Here is a 16,892-nt window from a genome sequence, read left to right as displayed (position 1 = left end):
GAAAAGAGTGGATTCTGGAGATATTTTTGAGGTGAAAATGACAGGAGCGTGAAAGTGATTGAATGTGAGGAGTAAAGGAAAGATCTGAGTCAAAAATAACCCTGAGACAGCGGGTGTGCTGCTTAGGAGTTATGATAGTGCTACACACAGAGATGGAGACATCAGGTTTAGGGAGGTTAGTAGACGGTGGGAACACAAGGAGCTCAGTTTTAGAAAGATTCAGTTTTAGATAGAGAGAGGACATGATGTTAGAGACAGCGGACAGACAATCACTGGTGTTTTGTATTAGATCAGGGGTGATGTCACGGGAAGAGGCATATAATTGGGTGTCATCAGCGTAGAGATGGTACTGGAAGCCAAATCTGCTGATGGTTTGTCCAATAGGGGCTATGTAGAGAGAGAAGAGGAGCGGACCTAGGACTGATCCCTGAGGAACCCCGATAGCAAGGGGAAGAGGAGAAGAAGTGGAACTAGCAAATGACACATTGAACGAGCGGTCAGAGAGATAGGAGGAAAACCAAGAGAGAGCAGCGTCCTTGAGGCCAATAGAGTGGAGCATGTTAAGTAGGAGTTTGTGGTCTACAGTGTCAAAGGCAGCAGAGAGATCCAGAAGAATCAGTAGAGAGTATTTGCCGTTAGATTTAGCCGCCAAGAGATCATTTGAGACTTTAGTAAGGGCAGTTTCTGTGGAGAGTAGAGTGCGGAAACCAGATTGTAAGGGGTCTAGAATGGAGTTAGCAGAGAGATAACGGATAAGGCGAGAGTAGACCAAGCGTTCCAGGAGTTTGGAGATGAAGGGCAGATTAGAGACTGGTCGGTAGTTAGCAGCGCTGGATGGGTCAAGAGTTGGTTTTTTCAGTAATGTGTTTATAATGGCATGTTTAAAAGAGGAGGGAAAGATACCAGAGGAAAGAGGTTAAATATTTTAGTTTGGTGACCAGTGACAGCTGGGGAGAGGGACTGGAGGAGGTGTGTTATTGTGTCAAATGCTGAGAGTGAAGAAGAGGGAGTGCGGGAGGGAAGGGGATCGATGTTACTAGGGGACTGGGAGATAATATCATAGCGGATGTTGTCAATTTTAACTTTAAAATAAGTGGCCAGGTCTTCAGCACTGAGATCTGTGATTGGCTTCTGCACTTTAGGACTAAGGAGGGAGTGAAAAGTATCAAAGAGGCGTTTTGGATTATTAGATAGTGTGGAGATGAGAGAAGTGAAATAGACTTGTTTGGATCGGTGAAGGGCAGATTTGTAAGTTCTCAGCATAAATTTGTAATGGAGGAAATCTGCATCCAAATGCGATTTTCTCCACAGTTGTTCGGCACATCTCAAGCACCGCTGAAGAAAGCGGGATTGAGGCGTGTGCCAGGGTTGTCGTCGTCTTTGTCGGGTGGTTGGGAGTGTAGGGGGGGCTGCTTCATCTAATGCATTCTTGAGAGTGTTATTTTAAAGTTTGGCAGCCAGATTGGGACAGGAGAGGGAAGAGATAGGAGACAGTGAGGACTGTAGACTGTCTATGAGTTTCTGAGTGTTAATGGCATGTAGATTTCTGTATGTCTGATTCGTAGGGATGACCTGAGAAGGCAGAGAATATTTTATAGTAAAGAAGAGAAGGTTGTGGTCAGAAAGCGGGAGAGGAGAGTTAATAAAGTCAGAAACTGAGCAGAGACGGAAGAAGACCAGGTCAAGTGAATGCCCGTCTTCATGTGTAGGAGAGTTAGTAAGTTGTGACAGACCTAGGGACGAGGTTAAAGATAGAAACTGGGAGGCAGATGGGGAGATTGGGTTATCAATGGGGATGTTGACGTCACCCATGATGAGAGTGGGTGTTTCAGAGGATAGAAATTGTGGAAGCCAGGCTGCAAAATGATCCAGGAATTGGCGGGGTGAGCCCGGGGGCGGTAGACAACTGCCACTCGGAGGGAAAAAGGGTGAAAGAGCCTGAGGGTGTGGACTTCAAAAGAGGGAAATGTGAGTGAGGGGACCGGGGGAATGACCTGGAAGGTGCAGTGTGGGGAAAGAAGTATACCTACTCCTCCACCCTGCCTGTTTTCAGGTCTGGGGGCATGAGAGAACTGGAGACCACCATAAGATAGAGCAGCAGGGGAAGCAGTGTCAGACAGGTGTAGCCATGTTTCTGTAAGAGCCAGGAGGTTGAGAGAGTTAGAAAGGAATAAGTCATGAATAAAGGTGAGCTTGTTGCACACGGACCGAATTCCAGAGAGCACAGTTAAAAGAGACAGGAGAAAACGTACAAGGAATGGTAAGAAGATTTGCAAGGTTTCTATGTGTGGCAGGTAAGTGGTTGAGCTTGGCAGAAGATAAGGGAGGACCAGGGTTGGGAGAGATGTCCCCTGCAGCTAGTAGCAGGTGAATGCAGAGAGACAGCAGATGGTTATGTGATTTATGAGAGCGTTTTTTATGTTGGGCAGTGGGATGAGATGGGTTAAGTTGACTGAGGAGAGTGAATAGTGCATGGGAGCTCTACATGGGCGAGGCAAGGAGAGAGGGACTGATGTGGACTGTTTTTTGCCAAGGCCTAAATGGGCGATAGGATTGTAAACCGATAGCAGCTATAATGATGAGTGTGATAGTGAACATGTTTGTTTGTATTTTGTTTGTAAAGAGATAGAATATTCAATCTAATTATAAGAATGTTTGCTAGTTTGTTGGGCTTTGCAGCTTACCTGTCATTTTCCCTGTCTAACTGCCATGTATAACTGTCATGTATAACTGCCATGTATAACTGCCATGTATAACTGCCAGGAAACTTTGACAGTATGACACTTAGACAGAGATGACTTCTGCCTTCGTGCCCCCCCTGCACGAGTGCCTTCCCCATATGCTACATCTAAATTTATAGGAGAGTAGATGCTCAGATCTAGGCCTAATTAAGCTCGTTCAGCTATTAATCAAATCAACTAGACACATGAGGTGAAAAGCTATGCAGAGATAAACAAACAGACTAGCTGGTCTGGATGATCATAAAACTTAATGAAGATCAAACACTTTGACAAAAGTTAGAGATAACATTAGACTATATAGGAAGACAGGAAAGCAGAGTACCATAAAATAAAAGTTTCAGCGTTTTGAAATGCAGGTACAGCAGAGATGTAGTTCATGCAGGAATGAAATGAATTATATACCATAAAATAAAAGTTTCAGCATTTTGAAATGTAGGTACAGCAGAGATGTAGTTTATGCAGGAATGAAATGGATTATATACCTGTATGAAGAGAAGAGAGATGGATGTTAGATCTGTGCCATGTATAACTGCCAGGACACTTTGACAGTATGACACTTAGACAGAGATGACTTCTGCCTTCGTGCCCCCTTGCAAGGTGCAAAGTGCTCGCTTCTGAGCAGGTCTGCCGGGCTGAACGATGCCAGTGGCGCGATGACATCATCGTGCCGCTTGTGTAGTTGGAAGGCGTCGTGGAAAGGCACAAGCGTTGAATAACTTGCCCCGTCAATCTGCGCCATTCAACAATGGAAGCCGTTAGCGTCGTTGAAAGGCGCTAATTGGCGGGACAAGTAATTCTGCCCTGCCAATCATCGTCATTGTAAGGTGCTGAATGGTCGGGCACGGAACGTACCCGGCCATTCAGTGCTTATGCATGTATTTCTACCTGCGTCCTATAGACGCAGGTAGAATTAGTGCAGGAGGGGGTGGCGGCGGCTGGTTTCAGTTGCCCCTCAGAGAGGGGCCCTGCCCTCCCCATCAGCAGTGGCCCTATTCCCTCCCAGCCCAGCCCTGCTATTTCCCTCCATGCCCCTCCTTCCCTTTAGAGGCGCTAGTGCGCTGCAATACTAATTTTTTTAAATTATGTGCTTTTCGGGCGGCCATGGGCCCCCTGGGAGCCTTGTGCCCTGGGCGGCTGCCCGAACCGCCCATATGATGATTCTCCGCTGGCACTCCAGAAATTCTCTGCCCGATCACAGAGAACTGTTCAGATGTCCAGTTACAGCTGCTCTATCATCTCTATATCCTCCCTGCATTCATTTCTATGATCAGTGCAAGGAGAGAACAGGAAGCTGAACGATCAGTGTTCGGCTTCCTGCTGCTGCCAGTACAACGCTGAAGCCTGGAGAGGTGAGAAACTACTGAACCACAGGTATGAAGATTACGCCTTATGTGTCCTCCACCAGGGATCCTAAAATGAACCCCTTCAGTGCCCAAGACTACCAGGTATACTGACATTAACCACTTCACTGTTCTGTGTGTTATTTATTTGATGCTGTTTTGTATCTCCCGGCTTAGGCTCGATTCACATAGGTTTAGAGCCTTCCGTATATACAGCTACCTCTGATGGAACGCTCCAACGTATACTGCTATATAGGCATACAACAGCATACGTCACTTATAGGGTGCCATTGTGAAAAAATGTACACTACAGTTCAAAAGTTTGGGGTCACCCAGACAATTATATTTATCAAATGAGTTGCAAAAGGACTAGAAAATATAGTCAAGACATTGACAAGGTTAGAAATAAAGATTTTTATTTGAAATAATAATTTTCTCCTTCAAACTTTGCTTTCGTCAAAGAATGCTCCATTTGCAGCAATTACAGCATTGCAGACCTTTGGCATTCTAGCTGTTAATTTTCTGAGGTAATCGGGAGAAATTTCACCCCATGCTTCCAGAAGGCCCTCCCACAAGTTGGATTGGCTTGATGGGCACTTCTTGCGTACCATACGGTCAAGCTGCTCCCACAACAGCTCTATGGGGTTGAGATCTGATGACTGCGCTGGCCACTCCATTACAGATAGAATACCAGCTGCGTGCTTCTTCCCTAAATAGTTCTTGCATAATTTGGAGGTGTGCTTTGGGTCATTGTCCTGTTGTAGGATGAAATTGACTCCAATCAAGCGCTGTCCACAGGGTATGGCATGGCGTTGCAAAATGGAGTGATAGCCTTCCTTATTCAAAATCCCTTTTACCTTGTACAAATCTCCCACTTTACCAGCACCAAAGCAACCCAGACCATCACATTACCTTCACCATGCTTGACAGATGGCGTCAGGCACTCTTCCAGCATCTTTTCAGTTGTTCTGCGTCTCACAAATGTTCTTCTGTGTGATCCAAACACCTCAAACTTCGATTCGTCTGTCCATAACACTTTTTTCCAATCTTCCTCTGTCCAATGTCTGTGTGCTTTTGCCCATATTAATCTTTTCCTTTTATTAGCCAGTCTCAGATATGGCTTTTTCTTTGCCACTCTGCACTGAAGGCCAGCATCCCGGAGTCGCCTCTTCACTGTAGACGTTGACACTGGCGTTTTGCGGGTACTATTTAATGAAGCTGCCAGTTGGGGACCTGTGAGGCGTCTATTTCTCAAACTAGAGACTCTAATGTACTTGTCTTGTTGCTCAATTGTGCAGCGGGGCCTCCCACTTCTCTTTCTACTCTGGTTAGAGCCTGTGTGTGCTGTCCTCTGAAGGGAGTAGTACACACCGTTGTAGGAAATCTTCAGTTTCTTGGCAATTTCTCGCATGGAATAGCCTTCATTTCTAAGAACAAGCATAGACTGTCGAGTTTCACATGAAAGCTCTCTTTTTCTAGCCATATTGAGAGTTTAATCGAACCCACAGATGTAATGCTCCAGATTCTCAACTAGCTCATAGGAAGGTCAGTTTTATAGCTCCACTAAACAGCAAAACTGTTTACAGTGGTGCTAACTTAATTACACAAGGGTTTTCAAGTGTTTTCTAATCATCCATTAGCCTTCTAACACAGTTAGCAAACACAATGTACCATTAGAACACTGGAGTGATGGTTGCTGGAAATGGGCCTGTATACACCTATGTAGATATTGCATTAAAAACCAGACGTTTGCAGCTAGAATAGCCATTTAGCACATTAACAATGTATAGAGTGTATTTCTGATTAATTTAATGTTATCTTCATTGAAAAAAACTGTGCTTTTCTTTAAAAAATTAGGAAATTTCTAAGTGACCCTAAACTTTTGAACGGTAGTGTCTAACGCCTAGTATAAATTTTTTTACTAGATGCCTCTGCATAGAATAGCACAGTCTACTATGCTATTCCATACAGTAAAAAAAAAAAGTATACTAATGTGTTCCTTCCCCAATTATGCCAAAAGGGCACTTGTTTGGTATATGTCAGGCCATTGGGGCCCAATGGATACATTCAACATGAAAGCTCCCGGTGCATACCACAAACGTAGTGTTCAAACGTGATGTCAACACATTGTTAATGGTGAAAAGTGCCCAGATCCGTAAGTCACTTGCTTTGTATTTCCAGAATTCTAGGCATACATTTTACGCTGCAGAAATACAAGGCAAATATGCCACGTGTGAGGTCACCCTTACTGCCTCACTCACTGGCTACAAAGGCTTAGAGTGAACATTATTTGCGGTCTGTGCTCTGCATTGTCTGTGCATGTATTCGTCTGGAACGGGGAAAGTTTGATGCAGCAACACTGATTTCATCAGTAAGCTTGGAGATGAAAATAAATTCCTCTCATAGCTCAGTATGATGATTCAGAGCACTAAACAAATATTCTCAAATTTGGCAGGTTTGTAAACTGCAGCATATAATCTAGATGTGGTTAGTGTCTTGGCAGATCATTTTAGTAATAGGTATCACACTTTCAGACCATACTGTTCTAGGATTTGAAGGGAATCTATAGTCAGAAAATGACTTAAAGAGGCTCTCTCACGACATTATAAGTGCCCTATCTCCTACATAAGGAGATGGGCGCTATAATGTAGGTGACAGCAGCGCTTTTTATTTAGAAAAACTATCTATTTTTACCACGTTATTAGCAATATTAGCTTTATGCTAATTACTTTCTTAATGCCCAACTGGGCATGTTTTTACTTTAGACCAAGTAGGTGTTGTACAGAGGAGTGTATGACGTTGACCAATCAGCAGCATACACTTCTCTCCATTCATTTACTCAGCGCATAGAGATCCTGCTAGATCAGTATGTGCTGTCTTATACTGACACATTAACATTACTGAAGTGTTTAGACAGGGAATAGACATTCCTTCCAGCCAGGATGGGATGTCTATTCACAATCCCGACACTTCGGTAACGTTTCTGTGGGACTTACAGCAGAGCAAAGTGTAATCTCGCTGTAACCTGTCGTTTACAGCGTGATCTCGCGAGATTACACTAGCTCTGCTGTAAGTACCACAGAAACTTTACCGATGTGTCAGGATTGTGAATAGACATCACGTCCTGGCTGGAAGGAATGTCTATTCATTGTCTAAACACTTAAGTAACGTTAATGTGTCAGTATAAGACAGCACATACTGGTCTAGCAGGATCCCTATGCGCTGAGTAAATGAATGGAGAGAAGTGTATGACGCTGATTGGTCAGCGTCATACACTTCTCTGTACAACGCCCACTTGGTCTAAAAGTGATCTTTCCGAGGACCAAAAGGTAGATTCATAGTGTAAAGTGTAAGACAAAAAATGCACCAAGTTGCTGCTGTAAGTCCGTCGGAGAAGTAATACTATCCACCGACCATTTAAATTCAGGAAGGTTTTATTTCAACAAATGCAACGCTGGGGTCTTCGTCTGGAGAAATAAAGCCTTCCTGATTGGAAACGTTCAGGGGATGGTGTTACTTTTCTGACAGACTAACAGCAGCGCCTTGGGACATATGAGGAATTATAGTCTTTCCGTTTACACTACATTATAAACAGGGGTGGGATTCAAATTTTCAACAACAGGTTTCCAGTTTTTCGGACGAAGACATACGCGCCGCGGGGGGTGGGGGCCACAGTGTTTTGCGGTGTATCGCGCAATTAAAATTATTCTAATAATAAAATAAAACAATGACCATATTCCAAATGCCCCCTACATTGAAGTGGACTCTAAATAAAAAAATTCCCTGTCCAGAATGCTTTAGTGTGGATTGTCACACTATGTATATAATTACAAAAGCATACACATTATATTAAACTCACCCATTACGTATAGGCCTATATGCGCAGATTCAATATCCTAAGCGTGCTCAGCCCATTTAGTTAGGCTGTGAACATGAGAAGGGTGGAGGACATTGCGGCGTGCACAGTAAGCCGCGACAACTCTCCCAGCTAATGCACATATACGGGGCCAGGAGCAAGCTCAGTACATATATACAGCACCAGAACAAAGCTCAGTATATATATATACAGCACCAGAACAAAGCTCAGTACAAATATACGGCACCAGAACCAAGCTCAGTACATAAGTACAACACCAGAACAAAGCTTAGTACATAAATACACTAGAACCAAGCTCAGTACATAAATACAACACCAGAACCAAGCTCAGTACATATAAACAACACCAGAACAAAGCTCATTACATATATACAACACCAGAACAAAGCTCAGTACATAAATACAGCACCAGAACAAAGCTCAGTACATATATACAGCACCAAAACCAAGCTCAATAAATATATACAACACCAAAAGCAAGCTTAGTAGCTAAATACAACATTGCATTGCATTCTCAGCCATGACTAAGGACGAGGCTATCGTCTGAAACGCGTAGGCTACGCATTCATTTTTCTTCTACCTACATCCACCTTACCCACTGGGGAATAAGACTCCCTGTTTTATGCTGTTTATTCAATAAAATTGGAACTGGATTCCATTTTAACATATTCGTGAACAACTCTTCATTTTTTTTGCGCTGGATCTCAACTTTTTCTCTGCTACAGCTAAATACAACACCAGAACCAAGTTCAGTACATATATACAGCACCAGAACAAAGTGAAGAACTTCTATACAGCACCAGAACCAAGCGCTGTACAGATATACAGCTCCAGAACAACGCTCAGTACATATATACACAACACCAGAACCAAGCTCATTACATAAGGCAAAAAGAAATTGAGACAGCACTACCAAATTTTCAAAGCGAAGATCCTTTTATTCCACGGTGCAACGTTTCAGCTCAAACACGAGCCTTTCTCAAGGCTCGTGTTTGAGCTGAAACGTTGCACCGTGGAATAAAAGGATCTTCGCTTTGAAAATTTGGTAGTGCTGTCTCAATTTCTTTTTGCCTTGACTGAGGGGCCACCTTGGACTGTGACCTAGGAGACGTGCACCCGTTTGAAAAATCTGTCCTGTGCTGCTGATCTATATCTATCTGAAGCTCATTACATAAATACAACACCAGAACCAAGCTCAGTACATAAATACAACACCACAACCACGCTCAATACATATATACAGCGTCAGAGCAAAGCTCAGTACATATATACAACACCAGAACAAAGCTCAGTATATATACCGCACCAGAGCAAAGCTAAGTATATATATATACAACACCAGAACCAAGCTCAGTACATATATACAGCACCAGAACAAAGCTCAGTATATATACTAGTCCTTCTCAATGAGTTAGAATATCATCAAAAGTTAATTGATTTCAGTAATTCAATTCAAAAAGTGAAACTCATATATTATATAGATTCATTACACACAGAGGGAACTATTTCCAGCATTTTTTTCTTGTAATGTTGATGATTATGGTAAAAGTTACTGAAAACCCAAAATTTAAGTCACTCAGAAAATTAGAATATTATATAAGCCCAATTTCACAAAGATTATTTTTAATACCGAAATATTGTCCTACTAAAAAGTATGTCCAGTATCTGCCCTCAATACTTGGTCGGTGCTACTTTTGCATGAATTACTGCATCAATGCAGTGTGCATGGAGGTGATCAGCCTGTGGCACTGCTGAGGTGTTATGGAAGCCCAGGTTGTATGATATGGGCCTTCAGCTCGTCTGCATTGTTGGGTCTGGTGTCTCATCTTCCTCTTGACAATACCCTATAGATTTTCTATGGGGTTTAGGTCGGGCGAGTTTGCTGGCCAATCAAGCACAGTGATACTGTGGTTATTACACCAGGTATTGGTACTTTTGGCAGGGTGGGCAGGTGCCGAGTCCTGCTGGAAAATGAAATCAGCATCTCCATAATGCTTGTCAGCAGAGGGAAGCATGAAGTGCTGGGAAATGTCCTGATGACTCTGGACTTGATATAACATAGTGCACTAACACCAGCAGATGACATGGTCCCCAAACCATTACTGACTGTGGAAACTTCACACTGGACCACAAGACACTTGGATTGATGCCTCTCCACTCTTCCCCCAGACTCTGGGACTGAGATTTCCAAATGAAATGCAAAATTTACTTTGTAAAGTTTCCACAATCAGTGATGAAGCAACCTGGGCTTCCATAACTGCTCAGTAGTGCCACAGGCTGATCGCCTCCACGCCACGCCGCATTTATAACACCTCAGCAGTGCCACAGGCTGATCGCCCCCATGCCATGCCGCATTGATAACACCTCAGCAGTGCCACAGGCTGATCGCCTCCATGCCACGATGCATTGATAACATCTCAGCAGTGCCACAGGCTGATCGCCTCCATGCCACGCCGCATTGATGCAGTAATTTATGCTGAGTTGGAGCCCCGACCAAGTATTGAGGGCAGATACTGGACATACTTTTCAGTAGGACGACATTTCGGTATTAAAAATAATTTTTTAAATTGGGCTTATATAATATTCAAATTTTCTGAGACACAAAATTTTGGGTTTTCATTAACTGTTCCCATAATCATCAACATTAAAATAAAAAAATGCTGGAAATAGATCCCGCTGTTTGTAATGAATGTATAGAATATATGAGTTTCACTTTTTGAATTGAATTATATATATTTTGTGCTTGGTTGTTCTGATATATATGTACTGAGCTTGGTTCTAGTGCTGTATTTCTGTACAGAGCTTGGTTCTGGTGAGTATATATGTACTGAGTTTGGTCCTGATGCTGTATTTAAGTACTGAGCTTCGTTCTGGTGCTGTATTTAAGTACTGAGCTTGGTTCTGGAGTTGTATATATGTACTGAGTTTGGTTCTGGTGTTGTATATGTGTATGAGCTTGTTTCTGTTGCTGTATATATGTACTGAGTTTTGTTCTGCTGTTGTATATGTGTATGAGCTTGGTTCTGATGTTGTATATATGTACTAAGCTTTGTTCTGGTGCTGTATTTATGTACTAAGCTTTGTTGTGGTGCTGTATTTATGTACTGAGCTTGGTTCTGGTGCTGTATATATGTTCTGAGCTTCTCTTTGGTACTGTATATATTTATTGAGCTTGGTTGTTATGATGAATATAACTCCAGAACCAAGCTCAGTACAGATATATACAGCACCAGAACAAAGCTCAGTACATATATACAGCACCAGTACAAATACAGCTCAGTACAGAGAAAATTTGCAAATTTAGTTTAACCCCTGCTATATAAGTTTGTGCAGAATAAAACTACAGCTCCCAGTATAGCTAGAACGATGGTAAGGATATGCTGGGAGTTGCGGTTTCACAAAATTGAACGATACACACATCATCTCGCTTCAGATCATACACCTGCAGATAGGGCCCCCTGTGGTGTTCCCTGTAGATAGGGCCCCCTGTGGCTTTCACTGTAGCGTTCCCTGTATATTGCCCCCTGTAGATAGGGACCCCTGAGGCATTCCCTGTAGATAAGGGCCTCTATATAGTCCCCTGTAGCTACTGTTCCCTATATAGTCCCCTGTAGCAATGGTTCCCTGTATAGTCCCCTGTAGCAAATGTTCTCTACATAGTCCCCTGTAGCTATTGCTACCTATGTATTGTCCCCTGTAGCTTATGTTCCCTATATAGTCCCCTGTAGCTACTGCTACCTATGTATTGTGTATTGTCCCCTGTAGTTTATGTTCCCTATATAGGCCTGCAAATCGGACACGCTTGTGTGAATAAGGACTTAAGTGTATACGTTTTTGTACTAGATGTCTGGATAAAATAGGGAGCGTAGTCAACTACCCTATTCTATCCAGGAAAAAATCTGTATAACAGACATTTCCCACCGATTGAGGACAAATGATTACTGTTTTTGCCTTCTTCGGTATAATACAGGTCTATGGACATGTTTAATGCGTATGTCGGTAACGTCACGTTAAATGTCAGCGATTGCAATTGGTGAATGTGAGTTGCGTTTCAAGGTTAAAATTGCAACCCTTAGACACTGTGTCACATAGGGTGTACTAGGCTGTACCACCTTAACGGTATGGCAGCTGGCCAACAGGACACAGGTAAAAGTCTATAGTTCGTATAGGTCTACATGTGGTAGCTTCAGACAGTAGCAAGACAGGCTCAGATGGGTTCTTAGACAGCTGGCAGATACCAGGCACGGTGTAGCAGGATAGGCGTAGTACTCAGTGCAGCATGACTCCAACTCTTGAACCAGGATAGCTCGGGATACAGGTTACAGGTAGCAGGAACGGGAACACTGGGAACTGGAAGACACTTAGGAGACCATTTGCAGAGACAAACTAAGGTAACGACAACAACGCTCAGGCACTGCAGGAAGGGGCAGGGCCCTTCTAATAGTCCAAGGTGCTCATCGGCTAATTTGGTCTTAAATTCAGGTGCGCGTGCACGCTCGGGACACAGCAGAGCGAAGCGGAAGTAAGCGCAGGCGTCTCCTGAGGAGGAGACAGAGACCAGCGCTCACTGATCCATGGCTGCGGCCATCAGGAGGTAAGCAAACCTGGCGGCCCGTGGCCATGGGCATGACACACTGTACCCCAGCTTAGCCTAGACAAATCTAATAGTGACGCCTGTCCCGAGGCCTAAACGTGACACCAGTATTAAATTTTTTTTACATGAGCTGTAGTTTTTTTTAAATAGGTTGTGGTACAGTTTTAATTTAAGACTAATTTCTCATTTGACTAAAACTTAGCTTTTTGGACATAAATAATTCAATGTTTTTTTAATTTAACAAAATTCAGGGAAACTGTAAAGAAAAGTCTTCTGAGAACTGTGATATACGGAGATTCAGTTTCTAACAAGACAACACCAAACATTTCTAGTTATCAGCAGAGTCCTAGCAGCCTGATCCCCCTTTTTATCTAACATTTAACACTTATCAATAGAGTGGATGGCAAATGCTTAGGTTGGGGAAAGCCCCTTTAAATAATACCCTGCAACAAAACGTGGAAACGCCTAAGGGGCTGTACATTTATTTTAACGAACGGACAACTGATGATGTATCCACAGGATACTGATGTAGCCATCTTTATCTTGAGATGCAGCGTGATATCACACAACAAAAGCCATTGAAAAGTCATTGAAAAAGTCAAGATAAAGGATCTTGCCACTGTGTATTTAATGCATTAAAAGTCAAGATAAAGACGGCTACATCTGTAGGTCATCAGTACATGATCGGTGTGGGTTGGACACCTGGACCCCGCACCAATCAGCTCCTCCTGCTGCCTCCGGGCGCCTGATGTTTTGAAGGGTATGCAGCAGTTGGATCTGGAAGCAGATGGCTGCGACCACTGCATAGCGTCCGTTCTGCAGAACTGCAGCTCAGCTCCTATTCACTTGAATAGGAGCAGAGCTGCAGTACTGCAGCTCGGCCACTATTCCGTGAGTGGAGCCATCTGCTACCGGCATGGACTTCCGGTGCCCAGAGGCAGCCGAAGCAGCTGATCGGTGTGGGGTCCGGGTGTCAGACCCCCACCGATCATATACTGATGACATGTATTTCAATAATATGTGACCCCTTCAGATCTGGTAATATGGACTAGCCTTGTTGGCCCCCGCTAGCTATATCTTACTGCCAGACATGCCTGCAAGACACAAGTGATTCAATTTAAGCTATAATGCTTAATGAAATTCTTGTGTCAATAAGAACTACAACATATAAGAGCTTGTGCTCACGCAAAACAGAATTCACTGACAATACTAGTTTTGCATGTCATCTCAGTATCTTTCAGGAGTATACAGGATACTTCTGAATCAGACATTTCTGCCAGAGGGAAGCATCACAGGCTCCATGCAGTCATTGGCTTCATCCACTGCCTAGCTATAGCAAAAAAAGGTTCAGGTTACACCTGAGGGAAGGAGGACGCTAGCATCTGCTTTTTGACAGCCTTTTGATTGATTCTTATAAGTTTGCTATTCTATTGACCTGTAGAAAAAGTTAATGGAAATGCTGATATAAGCTGGACTCTAGCATCCATAACTACCCAAAAATGGTATTTGTTCCTTTCGGATGCCTTTTTTGTGAATACATACGCTAAAATAATTTATAATTGTGCTCCAAAAGGGACAGCTGTAGTAGAGAGTGGCTACAAAGAGTGTCCCTCTCTGGATGACCCAGAATGTCCATACATTACAAGGATGATCCATTGATTCAGTGGGCATCAAGTAATGCTTAATTTCCCCTTTGGTTGTGCTTCAGAGGAATTGATCAGTTGCTGCCAGATTCCCCTGATAACTGGAGACCCCAGCAATTGTGACAAACTAACTTTAGGGGAACCCTTCTAACAAAAAGCAGACCACCCCTCCAACTTGTTGGAGCAGGAATGTGGTCAATCATAGGCTACCTCCCGCTCTAAGGGTATGTTCACACACTTAGCAAAAAAGTCTGAAAATACGGTTATATGATTTTCAGACGTTTTTTTGAGCAACTCACTGCGGCGTTTTTTGCTGCGTTTTTCTATGAGTCTACGAGAAAACGGCTCCAAAAACGTCCCAAGAAGTGTCCTGCACTTCTTTTGACGAGTCGTCATTTTACGTGCCGTATTTTGACAGCGACGTGTAAAATGACAGCTCGTCTGCACAGAACATCGTAAGACCCATTGCAAGCAATTGGCAGATGTTTGCCGACATATTGGAGCCATCTTTTCAGGCGTAATTCGAGGCGTAAAACGCCTCCATTACGCCTGAAAATTGGTCGTGTGCACATACCCTGACAGGTGAGATCAGAGAAACCTCTGATCTCTGCCATCTAACTCCTTCAATGCCATGGTCACTGATGAAGAAGAGGTAGATCAAAGGGGGTGGAGATGCCCCTTTTGAGCATCACTGGTATTCCGTATGACACAATCTTTGTCTATACAAAGAGAGACCAGGGTCCATTTAAGTACCCTAGGCTATCTTTTAATATAACTTTTTTTAATATAAATTAATATATAAAATAAGTTAAAAGACAAGTTAAAAGTGAAAAAACACTCATAATACACAATTTTTTTGTACAATAAATAAATTGCTTGTAACTCCAAGTACCAAGCCGACTTTTCTTGTTTTTGCATTGCAAGAGTCATAACATTTTTATTTTTCTGACAACAGAACTGTATGAGAGCTTTTTTTTATGAGATAAGTTCTGTTTTTCAATGGCACCATTTTGTGGTACATATAACTTATTAATTTACTTTTATAAAATTTCTGAAGGAAATAAAAAAAAAAAAGAAATTCCGCCATTGTTTTTTGTGTTTTATATGTATGCCATTCCCCATGCGGTGCAAATAACATATTACCGTTATTCTATGGATCTGTATGATTGCTGCGATACCAAATATGTATAGTTTTTTGTAAGTTCTACTATTGCACAATAATAAAAAAGAAATTAAAATAAATTTGTTTTTGCATCGCCGCATTCCAAGAGCCAGAACTTTTGTATTTTTGCGTCAATGTAGCCATATGTGGGCTTGATTTTTGCAGGATGAGGTGTCGTTTTTATTGGTATAATTTTGGGGTACATGAGACTTATTGATTAACTTTTATTATTATTATTTTGGAGGTAGAATATAAAAAAATGCATTTCCGCCATTGTTAAAGTCTTTGTATGCCTTTGAAAACGTTTTTAAAAAAAAATTTTTTATATCAGTGTGATTGGTGCAACTTTGTAATTACATTTTATTAAAAATTATTTTTACTTTTTGAGATACAGCTGCTTTGTATCCTGTATAAAGAGAAGCTGTATCTAGTGCTGAAACCTGTATCCATCAGGTCAGTGGGACTGACGGTCTCAGACACGCAGGATCGAGCTGTTATCGATCACATCTAAGTTCATAACGCAGAGCCCACTTTCACTGAACCCGTCAGTGCCACTGTCCTGATTCAGGTCTCAGCGCAAGATACAGCTGCTCTGTATACAGAATACAAAACAGCTGTATCTCAAAAAGTCTAAATAAAATTTAATAAAATGTAATTACAAAGCTGCACCAATCACACTGATACACATTTTTATAAAAATAAAACAAGGAAAAAAAAGTTTTTAAAGGTGCACAATAGTCTGAATTAATGTATGGGTCTTGTTGGGGGTCTGAACTAATTTAAGGGGTCTGGTTGGGATCTGAATTAATTTCGGGGATCTGATTGGAGGTATAAATCAGTCCAAGTGTGTCACGACAGTGGAGGATCCTAGAGTCTGCTGGAGCCATAAGCAGTGGCCAGAACTGCATCTTGGTGAATGACTCTGCTATGTAAAAGCATCGTCTTCAGTGCCATGATTTTATTTATTTAGTCCCCCTACTGCACACCTACTTTCTCATGTTAGCCATCGACAGAGCCCCAACCCACCTGTCTCTCCCCCTGCCACTCCACAGAGCCCCTTTTAGGGTGTGTTTTCCTCCTATCCCCACTACGGTCCTGGTTTCCACGTCTGCGTTGTGTAATCTTAGCAATTTTTTATCTTGTATCATGAAATAAAGAATTTTAAAATAAGCTCATTGGTCTAGCACTATATTGGCGCTCTGTTGGTGATGTTTGTAATTTTGGGGCATCCTCAATGGGGTTTGACATATATGGGTTTATTATATCTGTATAGTGGTTAGAGCTTTGTTTTTCTGATAGATAAATCCAAATCCCTTCCATAGACATAGATTTCAAAGTTAACATTGTTTCTGCCCTTAACCTCCTCTAGAGGGAGCAAAGGAGCTTACTGTATACGGTTTATACAGTGAACTCAATAACAAGTCAGTATGCAGTAAGCTGCAAAGCTACATCTAGTGGAGGCTGCAGGTTGCCAGAATGTTATGTTTTAAATCTATGTCTATGCAGGGGACTTTCTAAGCAATTATAATATATCA

This window comes from Rhinoderma darwinii, chromosome 1 (assembly GCF_050947455.1).
Source record: "Rhinoderma darwinii isolate aRhiDar2 chromosome 1, aRhiDar2.hap1, whole genome shotgun sequence".
NCBI lineage: Eukaryota > Metazoa > Chordata > Amphibia > Anura > Rhinodermatidae > Rhinoderma > Rhinoderma darwinii.
This window is presented reverse-complemented; position numbering follows the sequence as displayed.